Source organism: Camelus ferus, chromosome 18 (genome assembly GCF_009834535.1).
Source record: "Camelus ferus isolate YT-003-E chromosome 18, BCGSAC_Cfer_1.0, whole genome shotgun sequence".
NCBI lineage: Eukaryota > Metazoa > Chordata > Mammalia > Artiodactyla > Camelidae > Camelus > Camelus ferus.
The window spans coordinates 36,410,492-36,423,530 of NC_045713.1; the positions used below are offsets into that span (position 1 = coordinate 36,410,492).

General features: G+C 37.8%; 1 protein-coding gene across 7 annotated transcripts in view; it reads left to right on the plus strand.

The window, feature by feature from the left end:
* PARN (poly(A)-specific ribonuclease) overlaps positions 1-13,039 on the plus strand; it is a 148,640-nt gene that overhangs the window by 63,682 nt on the left and 71,919 nt on the right. The window lies entirely within an intron of this gene.

The following is a 13,039-nucleotide window of genomic DNA, read 5'->3' on the forward strand; positions in this document are numbered from 1 at the left end:
GAAGTTTTTTGAGCCTGGCTTCCTATAACTGAGTGGTCAGCCAGTGATTGGTCAAACTTTGTGCTTAAACACCTTGAGCCGGTAAGGCTTCCACCCTTTGCCAACTGGGTGGGGGAACATTCAACATTCAGCATTCAAGCAGTTCACAAGTCTGCCCCGTTTTTTCTTTTGGCCGGACCCTCTTTCTCCCGTGTGTTTGCACGAGGCCTCAAGCCCAGCTGACAGTGTGTATGTAGTGTATATACAGCTAAGACTCTCCCAGTCATTGATTTTCACCTCTTTTTGTTTCTATTATAAGCAAGGCTTTAAAGTTATAAATTATCCTCTAAGCGCTGTTTCAAGTGCATCCTACCAATTATACGTTGTGTTTTCATTATCACTAGGTTAGATAAGTTTTCTAATTTCTCCTTTGACCTTGGATTATGTTGTTTAGTTTCCAAGTACTTAGAAATTTCCTCGATTTCTTATTGTTACTAATTTATCATTTCATTCTCTTGTGATTAGGTTTTAGAGATTTTAATATGACTTCAATCCTTTTAAATTTACTGAAATTTGTTTTATAGCCCAGCATAAGATATGATCTTTCTTAACATACTGTGTACACTTGTAAAGAATGTGAATTCTGCAGCATATGGTTTGGTCTGTATCTCTCACTGTTGTTCAGGTATTGTGTTTACTGATGTTTTATTTCATAATTCTATCAGTTTTTGAGAGAGGCTGTTAACATCTCCTATGATTGTGAAATTGTCTGTTTCCCCCTTTAATTTTGTCGTTTTTCACGGCATATATTTTGAGGCTGTGTTACTAGGTGCATGCACATTTATGATTATTTTGTCTTTCTGGTAAATTGATTCCTTTGTCATTATGAAATACCCTTCTTTATCTTTTGTATTACTGTTATTTTTAAGTCAAAGTTGGTATTAATTTGGTCAGCCTATCCTCCTTATATTTTTTATATTTGCCTTGTGTATCCTTTTTCTTCCATTTAGTCTCAACCCATCTGTGTATAAAATAGTCCCTTATAGACAGCATTTAATTGGGTCTTGCTTTCTTCTATCCATTCTGATAACTCTGACTTTTTATTGGAGTATTTAGTCCCATTGACATTTAATGTAATTATTTATATGGTTAGGCCTGTCATTGTAAAATTAGTTTTTTGTTTGTTCTTTCTGTTTTTTTATTCCTTTGTTTTCCCCTTTCCTGCCTTCTTTTAGGTTATTTGAAAAAATTTTAAAGAATTCCATTTTAATTTCTCTGTTTTTAGCATGACCTCTTTGCATTATTTTTTAGTAGCTGCTTTAGAAATTTCAGTATATCTCTATAATGTTTCACAGTCTCCTTAGAGTTCATATTGTACCACTTCACACAGAATGTAGAAACCTTACATCCACATAGGTCCATTTGCTCCAATTCCCGTTGTCTTTCAGGCTGTAGTTGGCAGATGTATTACATGTGCTTTGATTATAAATCCCACAAAGTGGCGTTATAATTTTGCTTTAAGCAGTCATATATATTTTAAGAAATTAAAAGGATAAATTTGTTTTTATTTATCCAGATGTTTTCGCTTAAGCCTGAAGAACTCCCTTCATTGTTTCTTGTAGTGCTGGTGTGCTGGAGGCTGATTCCCTTTAGTTTTTCTTTATCTGAAGATGTCCCTATTTTGCCTTCATTCATGTAGGATATTTTAGCTAGATATAAATTTACGGTTTTTTCTTTCAGCGTTTTAAAGATGTTACCCTGTCTTCTGGCCTCCGTGGTGTCTGTGGCAAGGCTGCAGTCATTCAGATCATTGTTGCCCTCTATGTGACATGTTGTTTTGCTCTGGTTACTTTAAAGATTTTCCCTTTACCATTGATTTTTCAGCAGTTTGAATGTGAGGTACTTACGCATGGTTTTCTTTGTGATTATGCTATGTAGTTTGACTGAGTTTCTTAAATCTGTAAATTTGTGTCTTTTGCCAGATCTGGGAAGTTTTTAGACATTCTTCTTCTTTTTTTTAATTTTTTTTTTTCGTGTTCTGTATTCTCTTGCCCCTCCTTTTGGGACTCCAGTTACCTGTATATAGGAGACTTTTTGATATTGTTCCTGTAGTTCCTGATGCTCTGTTCATTTTTACTTTCCTTTTTTTTCCTCTTCTTCAGATTAGATAATTTCTGTTAACTCACTGACTCTTCTCTCAGTCATCATTACTCTGCTATGAAGCCAGTGAATTTTTAATTTCATATATTGTGTTTTTCAGTTCTGTATTTCCATTTGGTTTATTTTAATCTTTTCTGTTTCTCTTTTGAGATTTCTTGTTTTTCTTTTACTTTGAGCCTATATTCCTTTACCTCATATAGCATGTTTAGAATAGCTTGTTTAAAGTCATTGTTTAATAATTCCAACGTCTGTGTCATCTAGGTGTTGGTACCTGTTGATCACCATTCTTTTGAAAATGGGTCACATTTTCATGGCTCTTCATATGTTCAATAATTTGGGATTGTTTCCTAGACATTGTGAATGTCCTTTGTGGAGACTTTGGATTCACTTAAATGCCTCAGAAGGGTGTTGAAATTTTTGTTTTAGTTTTAGCAGGCAGTTAACTTAGTTCAAGTACAAACTCCTTCATGCTGGGGTTCAAAAATGGCTCAGATCTTAGCTCAGACTGCCCTCAGTCTGCCACATGCATGGTTAAGGGTTAGCCTGAAATGTGGACTATCTCTGTGCCACATTTCAGGTTCCCATTCTTTGGTTTCCTTTCTTCTGGGATTCCTTCCTCATTCTCTATTGCCACTGGGTGCCCCTTGCTTCTTCCCTGACTCCTCCTACCAGAAAGACATGGGAGTTTTCTATCAGAGTTTTAGTTGCTCCATGCCCTCTTAACTACACGTCCCCCTTAGGGCAAAGGCGCGAGCGCACACACACTCTCTCTCCCAGGAAATTCACTCTATGCCTGTTTGCTTCCTCCAAGTTTTGACTCCCCTGCAGAGCCTCCCTGTTGCTGTTTCTGTTCCAGAGCCCTTAGATACTCGTTTTCAGCGTCTCCCCCAGAACTCACGTTGTCATCGTTGGAAAGGTCTGCCTGTTAGGTGCTTGCTTCTCCACATGGGAGGTGGCATGCCCTTAACCTTTGCTTTTTAATAGTTGCCCTTATAGCATCTGCTTTTGATGCAGAACTTCCTGCCACATTATACCATGCTTGAACTGCCTCTTCTCTGGCTTAATAACATTTTAAGAAAATCTGGTGTTAATACATCAAAAACCTGCTACTTGTCTCCTCTAATCAATTTAAAGTGACTTTAGTTCAGTTCCTTGCAAATACACATGTATACTGATACACAATATCCTGACAATGTATTTGATGTTTTTGCTCCAATTTGTGGTACTTTTCATAGTTGGCTGGTGTGTTACTGTATATTTATTCTTGTCAACGAGGAAATTCACTAAACATTCAGGAAAGAACCAAAAAATAAATGTTTTTCTTTATGTGTCAATTTTCCTAATCTTAAACTTTATGCAAACTTGGCTTACAACAGTTATCTTGAATTATAAATTATAGCAATAAATGAATGAGTTCAACTATGACATGACTTTTTAAAATGAAGATTTAATTACATAAGCTTGTTTTCGAGAGAGGGGACTGATAACTTACTTTAACTTGTGGGTTAAAATGATACATGATTTTTGCCATAAGCACTGAATCCTGAAAACAATGTATTTGTTTTTATACCGGCTTATTCAGTACTTCAGTTTGGCGAAGCAAAATCATTGTTAGTAAGAAGTATGCATGTCTGTATGTTTTGTGTAGGTATCTTCTCATTTGAAAACTTGTAAGGGCAGCCGACTTTCTTCTTTCTCCCCTCTAACTCACTTAATCCACAAAAAGCACCGTGGAAATTTTTAATAGTATTTAAGAACATTCTTGTTTTTCTAATTCCCTGATGTGTTTGATCTTGAGAACTAGCAGTTTTCTACATCTCTGCTATGAAATCTGTGTCATGCGGGTTTATTTAAGACCGTGACAATATCTTGGATTCTTCCTAATTAATGTTCTTTAAGGCATTAACTGGCATGGCAAAAGGGCAGAAAGCCTCCTGACTGCCAGATAAGGCTTCCCACGTCCTTAATATAATTACCAGGGTTAAAGCAGCAATGAGGAAACGAGTCCTGAGGCAGGTAGGATGGAACCAGGAGAAACGCAGTTGTGTGTGCTCTAGAGGCTGAGTCTTCATGTTCTGCTAAACTGCTTGTTGTCCAAAGCACTGGGTTTGATTTTTGTGTCAGGGGCTGTGCTATCCAGATCTAAGCTGTTTGCTTTGTGATGCACTGTCAGAATGCTCAGGAAATCTATCAAATTTGGTTGTAATGTCATTTGTAAAAAAGAATTGCTTTCATTGTGCTTTCCTGCCCCCAATTTTAGAAGTAAATCATATTTATTCTTGAAAATGTGGAAAATATTTGAAAATATAAAAAAGAAAACAGTTCAACCATGGTCTCACAACATAGAAATGAATACTAGTAATATTTTGGTTAGTATTCCCTGCCGTCTGTTTTATTCTATCTAGATGAGTATTTTCTTAACATTTTTAATACTAACTGAGACCTGACTTTAAAAGTGTTTTTGGATCTGCCTTTTTAGTTAACATTATGTCATGAGCATTTCTCATGCCATTTCACATTTTTCTAGAAGAATTTTCTTTTAATGGATGCATTATATTTCATTGTACAGATACGTATAATGTATTTAACTGTATCCCTTTTGGATATCTACATTGTATCCAGATTTTTACTATTTTAAATGAATTCTTTAGTGAGCATTTTTGTACCTTAGTCTTTGTTTATATCTCTGATTATGTTCTTAAAATAAATTCTGAAGATGTGAAATCCTTAGGTCCATAATGATGATCTAAAAAAAAACCTAAAACAACTCAATTATTTCTCTTATTAAGCATTGATAATTTTTATTAATGTAAAAAATTTTAAGTACCAAAAAATTAAAAATTTGTGTAGTGCCCATCTCTTTATTAACAAAGATAATTGCAATAATATTTGAGATTTACTTTTCAAATATATATAATACTTAAGTATATATTTCATAATATTTTATAATTTACATATTGTTTTACCATGTGTTCTTTTGACTTAACAGTACTTCATGTCTGTATAATAAACTCTCCCTTTGCCTTTTTTTGAGTTTAATTGAATAGCATTTCATCATATAAATGTATCATCATTTACTTAACCAATTCTTAATTTAAACAATTTTAGGACTCCTGACTTCTATTTCAAAATAAGCTTTTGTTTATTCTTTGGCTTGAGCTTTAGAAGCATTCTGTTAGGGTCACTCAGAAAGCCCATTGGCATTTTTCACTGCTATTTTAACAAATTAATTCCATTGACATCTTTATTTATTTATTTTAAATTTATTTATTTATTTATTTATTTATTTATTTATTTATTTATTTATTTAAATTGAAGTACGGTCAGTTACAATGTGTCAGTCTCTGGTGTACAGCGCAATATCCCAGTCATGCATATACACGCATATATTCATTTACATATTTTTTCCCATTAGAAATTATTACAAGATACTGAACATAGGTCCCTGTGCTATACAGAAGAAACTTTTTTTTTTAAATCTATTTTTGTATATAGTGGCTAACATTTGTAAATCTCAAACTCTCAAATTTATCCCTTCCCACCTCCTTTCCCTTGTAACCATAAGATTGTCAACTAAGTCTGTGAGTCTGTTTCTGTTTTGTAGATGAATTCATAGTGTCCTTTTTTTTTTTTTAGATTCCACGTATGAGTGATATCTTGTGGTATTTTTGTTTCTCTTTCTGACTTACTTCACTTAGAATGACATTCTCCAGGTCCATCCATGTTGCTGCAAATAGTATTAGTTTATTCTTTTTATGGCTAAGTAGTATTCCTTTGTATAAATATACCACAACTTCTTTATCCAGTCATCTGTTGATGGACATTTAGGTTGCTTCCATGTCTTGGCTATTGTATATAATGCTGCTATGAACACTAGGGTGCATGTGTCTTTTTCACATCAGAGTTCCCTCTGGATATATGCCCAGAGGTGGGATTACTGGATCATATATTATTTCTATTTTTAGTTTTTTGAGGAATCTCCATACCGCTTTCTATTTAATGGCTGCACCAAACTACATTTCCACCAACAGCATAGGAGGGTTACCTTTTCTCCACACCCTCTCCAGCATTTATTGTTCATGGACTTTTGAATGATGGCCATTCTGACTGGTGTGAGGTGATACCTCATTGTAGTTTTGATTTGCACTTCTCTGGTAATCAGTGATATTGAGCAGACATCTTGATTTAGACACATTCAGTTTCTGACCAAAAGTATGTATCTTTTCATTTACTTAGCTAATTTTGAATGTGATTGTATGTGTCATTGTTCTTGTTGTTTTTATCATACATACTTTGCAAGGTTATATGCAGAATAACTTAGAAAGCAGGTTCCATTGATCCTGATTTAGTACTACGGCCATTAAAGTTAGCTTTCAGGGGGTGGTTTAGGATGCTGGTGGTTTTAGAAAATTTAAAGCAGTGAGATCAATCTGCCTGATTGTTCTTAGGCCACGGAAAGATCAAGTTTGAGAACTCAACAGGTACGTTGTCTCAGATCTTATTCCTGAGGCTTCACATGCCATTTGTTGTTTTGTCACCAGAAGAAATGAACTGGTTGATCATGTGTTAGTCTTTACATGTGAACAATGATTCCTGTTGTCTTAAAACCTTACTATTTTCAAAAAAAATGAAATAGATTTGATTTTAGCAAATTCGACATACCACAAGTGAAATAAATGCTTTTGGACCCCTTTAATGGCTATTTCAGAATATTATTTTGTTATTAAAAATGTTACCAGTGACTCTCGGGGTGATGAAATTGCAGGTAGATTTTTACTTTCTTGTGTTTTTTTCTATTTTCTGAGTTTTCTGTGGGACAGGTATTATCTATGTACTAAGTATTTAAGACTAAAAGAGTACTCCTTGCTTTTTTATATGTGTGGGAGCACAGCAAAAGGAAACTTACTGCTTCTGAAATTCTTAGATGGCTGGCATGTGGTTGACTGTAGTTATTTTATGGTATCTTTTTTTTAATCATGGAAATTTGTGGAATTAGTTTTTCTGAATTTTCTTTCTTCAACTTTTAGATTTAAATCTGCTATTCTGGAAAGGTGAATGTGAAACATTTTTGATTTGTGATGTTTGTTGACAATATTTCCACTGCTGAGTATTTTTACAACTTGTCTTTTTTGTTTATCTTGGAAAGAAGCCCAGATACCATTTTAGTGGCAGGGTGAATGTCACTTCATTACGTTTAGCAAAAATGCCAGAAAATGCTAGGCCATTGTAGTGTTAACTAACTTGTAATTGATGATGGTGTTGTCCCTTGCACTTCAGACTAGGATTTTACCTTAACTTCTACACTGCACGTTAACATATCTAGATATTCATGAGTGTTTTTCAGGTTGCATGATTATAAAAAGCAAGTATGCTTAAAATAATTGTATAGTAATAAGGCTTTATATTATATTGTCAAACTAGTAGGAATGTCTTTTGTTCTATCTCAATGTGAATTGGAGCAGTGTGGGGAACTTCACAGAGATTTATTTTTTAATTGCTTCAAAGGCCAAGGAGCAAACTGCTACTGTATTGAGGACAGGAACATACAAAAGGCACCAGCATATGAAAATAAAACTTTGGAACTGAGATTTTTTTTCTCTCACAAATCCTTTATTTTTATTATAATTGAAAGGGAAGGGAGATAAATTATTATAGTATATCATTAGCAAAAAAGCATGAGCTACTTATAGGACATTACTAATTTTAGTAATTGTTAATTCCCAAAGTATGAATTGCCTTTGTCACATTTAGGTGTGTGTTTTTGTAACTATATTTTCAGATGGAGTGTAAGCCTTACTGATTTATCACTGTATATTGCTAGATACCTTATATATGTTATAAAGAACAAAACTATGTTCTTTATAGTAACAACAGAGAAGAGAATAATTATGAAGTTATTTTGCAAGGTTTTTTTAAAAAGATGGTTTTCATTTGAAAGCTGCAGTGTTAATCTTTTCATAAATATTTGCCTGTCTACTGTTGAACTGAGGGACTGAATTTATATGGGGAATAGAAATGAAACAATTAATAGTTTCTACACTCAAGGAATTCACGGTCTGGTGATGCAGATGAGTATCTTGACAATTAGTGCGTCAGTGCATGCTGGGTGCTGTGATAAGATACATTGCTAGGGGACAGGGAACATGTCCATATGGCATGGAGATGGAGAAGAGGGTCAATAGGGAAGCCTTCTTGGAGTAGGTGATGCCTGTGCTGATCCTAATAATAAGTTGGAGTTAGCCTAATAAAAGAAGCCTGAGAAAGCTCTGGTAAAGAGTGGGACCAGTGCATCCTTTGGTATGCCTGGAACAGGTGGTTCGTGTGGTGGAGAGGAAGTTAGGAGGTGGAAACACAGAATTTGTGTGTTAAAAATAAGAGTTTGAATCTTATCCCTTATACAGACCTTCTATAATGTTGATCTGAGGTATTCTTTTAAGTCAAGTTTTAAAATATTGCGTCTAACTGGTTTTTGTTTAAGCCTGGGGCTTTCAAAGGAATTTCCAGGTCGACTTGGAGCTGCTCTTGTAAAGCCTGATTGTTGTCAGAGAGCCCCAATAGGCACTCTTCCATGTGTGTATGGTGGCATTATAGCACAGGATCAAAAATAGGTGGACATTAAGCATTGTATTAATTTTTAAATGTCTAGAAAGTTGGTCTTTGTATTTACTCTGTTTGATAGCCTTCTCTGAGAGTCTGAGGCCAAACTGAATTTATCTGGGAATGCGCCACATCTGTAAATGCTACACAAAATAATAAATGGGCCATTGGCTTCCAAGAATTGGTGACAGTGCACTTCAGGTCCTGATTTAGAGTTCATGAAAATTACTCCTCGACAAGATTGCAGAAAAAGAAATCCTACTTGATGGACTTATCTTTCGACAAAAATTTAAGTGTTGTTTACACAAATGATAACTGGAGTCAAGATAGGGAGTGAAGAATTGAATGAATGAATGAATGAATACAGATGGCAAGTGTTTTGTTTTCAGAGGAAGGGGCAATGACTTACCTAATGCTTCTTGTATAATGTGAAATTGTCCCACCCAGCAGACTTGACTTCTTGAAGTGAGGACTCTGTCTTTGTCATTATTTTACAATCCTTGGTATTTGGGACAATAATGGAATGATTTGGGGAGCTTTGAGAGGGGCCTTATGGGGTCCTTGAGAGAGGGCTGACTCTTGAGTTAGCAGAGAAGAGAAAGGATCTTGCCAGCAGAGCCGATGTAGGAAGGAAGTTGGATGTTTATGACAGGATTCATCAACCTGGCTCACCCTCTCAGTGGGCTATGAAATCATTTTAGCGAGTAGATGTGACGAGCATTTTTATAAAAGAAAAAAGTTAGAAAATTTCAGAGTGAGTCCCATATGATAAAGATAGGTTTGCTTTTTTTAATGTAACTTTTTTCAGGTATCAATCTGTGCTTGCAGGTATTCATGTGTGTGTATTGTGTTGTAATAAAAATGTATTGTTGTAGGTCACAATAAAAAAGTTTGAATTCAGGTGGTTCAGGAGACAACATTTTCATGTGATGGAGGGTTTTCTCACAGAGCACTGTGGCAGGTGTTAGTGGTGGCGGAGGAACTAAAGGTAACTCTGACAAAGAGCTCCATCTTCAGGTGCATCCTGTCTCTAGACCGGTCTGGGGCTGGGGATTCGTGTGGACAGCATCTGGGAGGAATGTTCATTCCTTCACCCTTACATCTCCATGGGCCAGAAGGAGACTTCCATGCTTCTCACCAAGAGGAATATTGAGACTAAAGCATCTGACCGACCCCCTCCCTTCCCCTAGCTTGGTCCTCATGAAAGGAGGCCATTGATATACCTGATGGGTGAAATGAGGAAGAGACCGACACCCAAGGGACTTTTTAACCAGTGGGTGAGATCACTGCATTCACTGAAGAAGGCAGACCTGGAAAACCAGCTGCTGGGGTCTGTTCCTAATCTAGAGATTAGGACATAGTTTAAATTTCAGAGGCTCCTAGTGGCTGTCAGATCTTTTCACTGATGGGAGTTTCCTGGTCTGGATTTCTGTAGGGGAGGCACTGGCTATAACAGGAAACCCTGCTCGGACCTCAGGCTCAAGATTCATCTCCAACACAATCTGCTAATGAGTCTTACACTTTGGGGGAACATAAGATGATACTAAGTTACTATCAGTTCCGCCATCTGTCCCACAGCTTGTTAGAGCCCATGAGAGGATGATGCTCCCTCACTGCCAGCCGGTCCTAGTGGGAGGTACGACTGGAAAGGGTCAGATTCTAAGGGCCTTGATTGCTGCCCCATCAAATTTCAACTTTGTGTGAGAGCAGCAGAGAATCTTTTTGTGCTCCCAGAGGGGTGTGGGCGTGAATGATGACTTGATAAGGAATTTCTTTCGGAAGGCATGATGGGTTCTGCAATGTGGGGTTGCTGGAGAGGCTGGGCGTGGCTGCAGTGTTTCCAAAAGCAGCACAGCGACCAGTAGTGAACCACGGGTAAAATTTTTTCTATTCCGTGGTTGGTCCATGAGGGTGTTTATTTACTACTGACATCATTTGGATTTTGCAGAAACTAAATTTTCTTGTTTGCCACTCTTCTGGGTTACCAAACTGTTGAAGTGCTTTTTAACTCCAGGTGTGACTTTCTCTGTCTTTATTCCGTTTCACCAACCAGAAGATGGTGCTGTCGTGCTGATAGCTAGTCCACCTTTCCATCTTCAAGTGAAACTTGTCAGCCAAATGCTTATTCATGCTAAGTAATGTGGACAGCTAGAGCATGCCGGCTCCACGCTGTAACCCCTCTGCAGTATTAGGCAGCATGGAGCATTCGTGGGATCAAATCTTCAGAGTCTGGAGCTAGGGGATCCTGTTACTAGGGCCTCTGTTAGGTGCTTGCTCAGAGCCACCATTGTGCTCAGAGTAGAGTGACATTTTCCTAGGAGTCACGCTGAAGACCCCATTCGCTGTTTGATCTGTGTGCAGTCTTCCATGATTTGGTTTGAAGACTTATGAAATATGGAGATGAGAGAAGTTTCCACAGAGAGAAAATGTTTTTCCCTCTTTTGGGAAAAGAGCTAAGTACCTAGAGGAAAATTCATGATTTAAGTTTATCAGATATACTGTGCTCAGTTCAGTGTTTCATTGGATACTCAATTAGTTGAATAAGCCCGGCAACCTCACAACTTATTTTAACCTTTTGAAAGAAATCCAGATAGTATGAGGGACTTGGAGTAAAATTGGCTGTGTGATCTTGGGTGCTTGACTTAACTTCTCTGAGCCCTCAGCTGTAAAATGCACTTTTCAGGGCTTGGAAGAATTGATGGAGGTAATAAAGGTGTAATGTTCTCGCTCAGTGCCTGGCACTAGCTGCTTAGTAAATGTTCACTTCTTGCCGTCCCACCTCCATTCAGAAATCCAGACATTAAAATAATATTATCAAATGGATTTTATAAAAAGTGTACATGAAGCTCTTGGTGTTTGTGTACTCAGCTTGCGGAATAACTTGTCCCTCAGATAGGGCCGTGTTTGTCACTGTGTAAGTGCCCTTCAGTTAAGTCTTCTCCCAGCTTTCCCTTTTCGGCAGAAGACCAAAACTGCTGCCAGAGTGATCTTTAGTTGTCCGTCCTTTTCTTTCCCGTGGCTTCCTCTGTTGCTGTTCTAATTCATCTCTTACCGGTTGCAGTCAGGGGTCTCCCTCAGAGCCTATTCAGGGGTCCCACTGCACCAGTTACTGGTGCATCTTCCTGTTACAGAGGTCAGCTTTTGAGTAGGTTTACAAGTTACACAGGATTCTACAAACACAGAAGTTTCTAAGATTGCCATAAGGTTGGTGTATGGATTTATTCCCGGAGTCAGCTTGGGAAGTTGGTTTGGGCATGGTCTTAAAAGTACAGTCAGTCCTCATTATGCACAGATTCTGTGTTTGTGAATTCACCTACTCGTTAAAATTTTTTTGTAACCTCAAAATCAGCACTCAGGGAGCTTCTGTGGTCACTTGCAGACATGCGCAGAGTGGTGGAAATGTGAGTCTCCCGATGCTCACGGTCCCCAGTTGAGGTTGAACCAGGCGATGCTCGGCTGTCTGGTTGCCGCTCCTTCTGTAAACAAGGGTCCTTTCACAGCCTATTTATTGCCACGGCTTTCACATTTTTGTGCTTTCTGTTGGCAATTTTGCCGTTTGAAATGGCCTCACCAGTGTGGGGCCAAAGTGCTGTGTTCCGCAGCACAAGATTGATGTGCCTTATGGAGAAAATGCGTTAGAGAAGCTTGTTTCAGGCACAAGCTACAGTGAATCAGCAATGTACGTGAAATAAGGTGTCTTTAAACAGAAGCACACATGAAACAAGATTGTGTATTGATTGGTTTAAGACATTATTGCGGCCAGAGGCTCGCAGGAACCTAGCCCTGCTCCCCTCCTAGGAGCAGCGCTTCAGCGTCGGAGGAGATGTTATAAAGCATCGTAACTACCACCAGCAAAGAGACTTGAGACTCAGCTCTTGGTTACTTTCCGCTTCCTTTCTCCTCCACAGTATTTGACCCAGAGCCCTTAGGGAGAAGGATTTCTGGGCCGCCTAATTTTTATTTGTTTCTCAAGGAGAGCTGCAGGCAAGTTGTTCTGGCTCTCACCCAATAAGAACACAGTAACAAAAATGGGCTCACCTGGGCGGCCCGTGCAGTAACTGGCATGGTGACCTTGGACTCCCCCAGGTGCTGGATAATTAGGCAGGTGGAGACCTGGGATCTTCATCCGGTGAAGTGGGTGCCACGAGTCCTCTCCTCAGTTTATTGTGCCTTTGGTCATTTTTTCTTACTATAGCTGTATAGCTAAAGGACGAGGTTAAATCTGGTTATATGCTGAACCATCTGTTCTGTGCCTGTAATTCCTACAACTGTTGAATTTGACTTTCATCGAAGATGATATTGT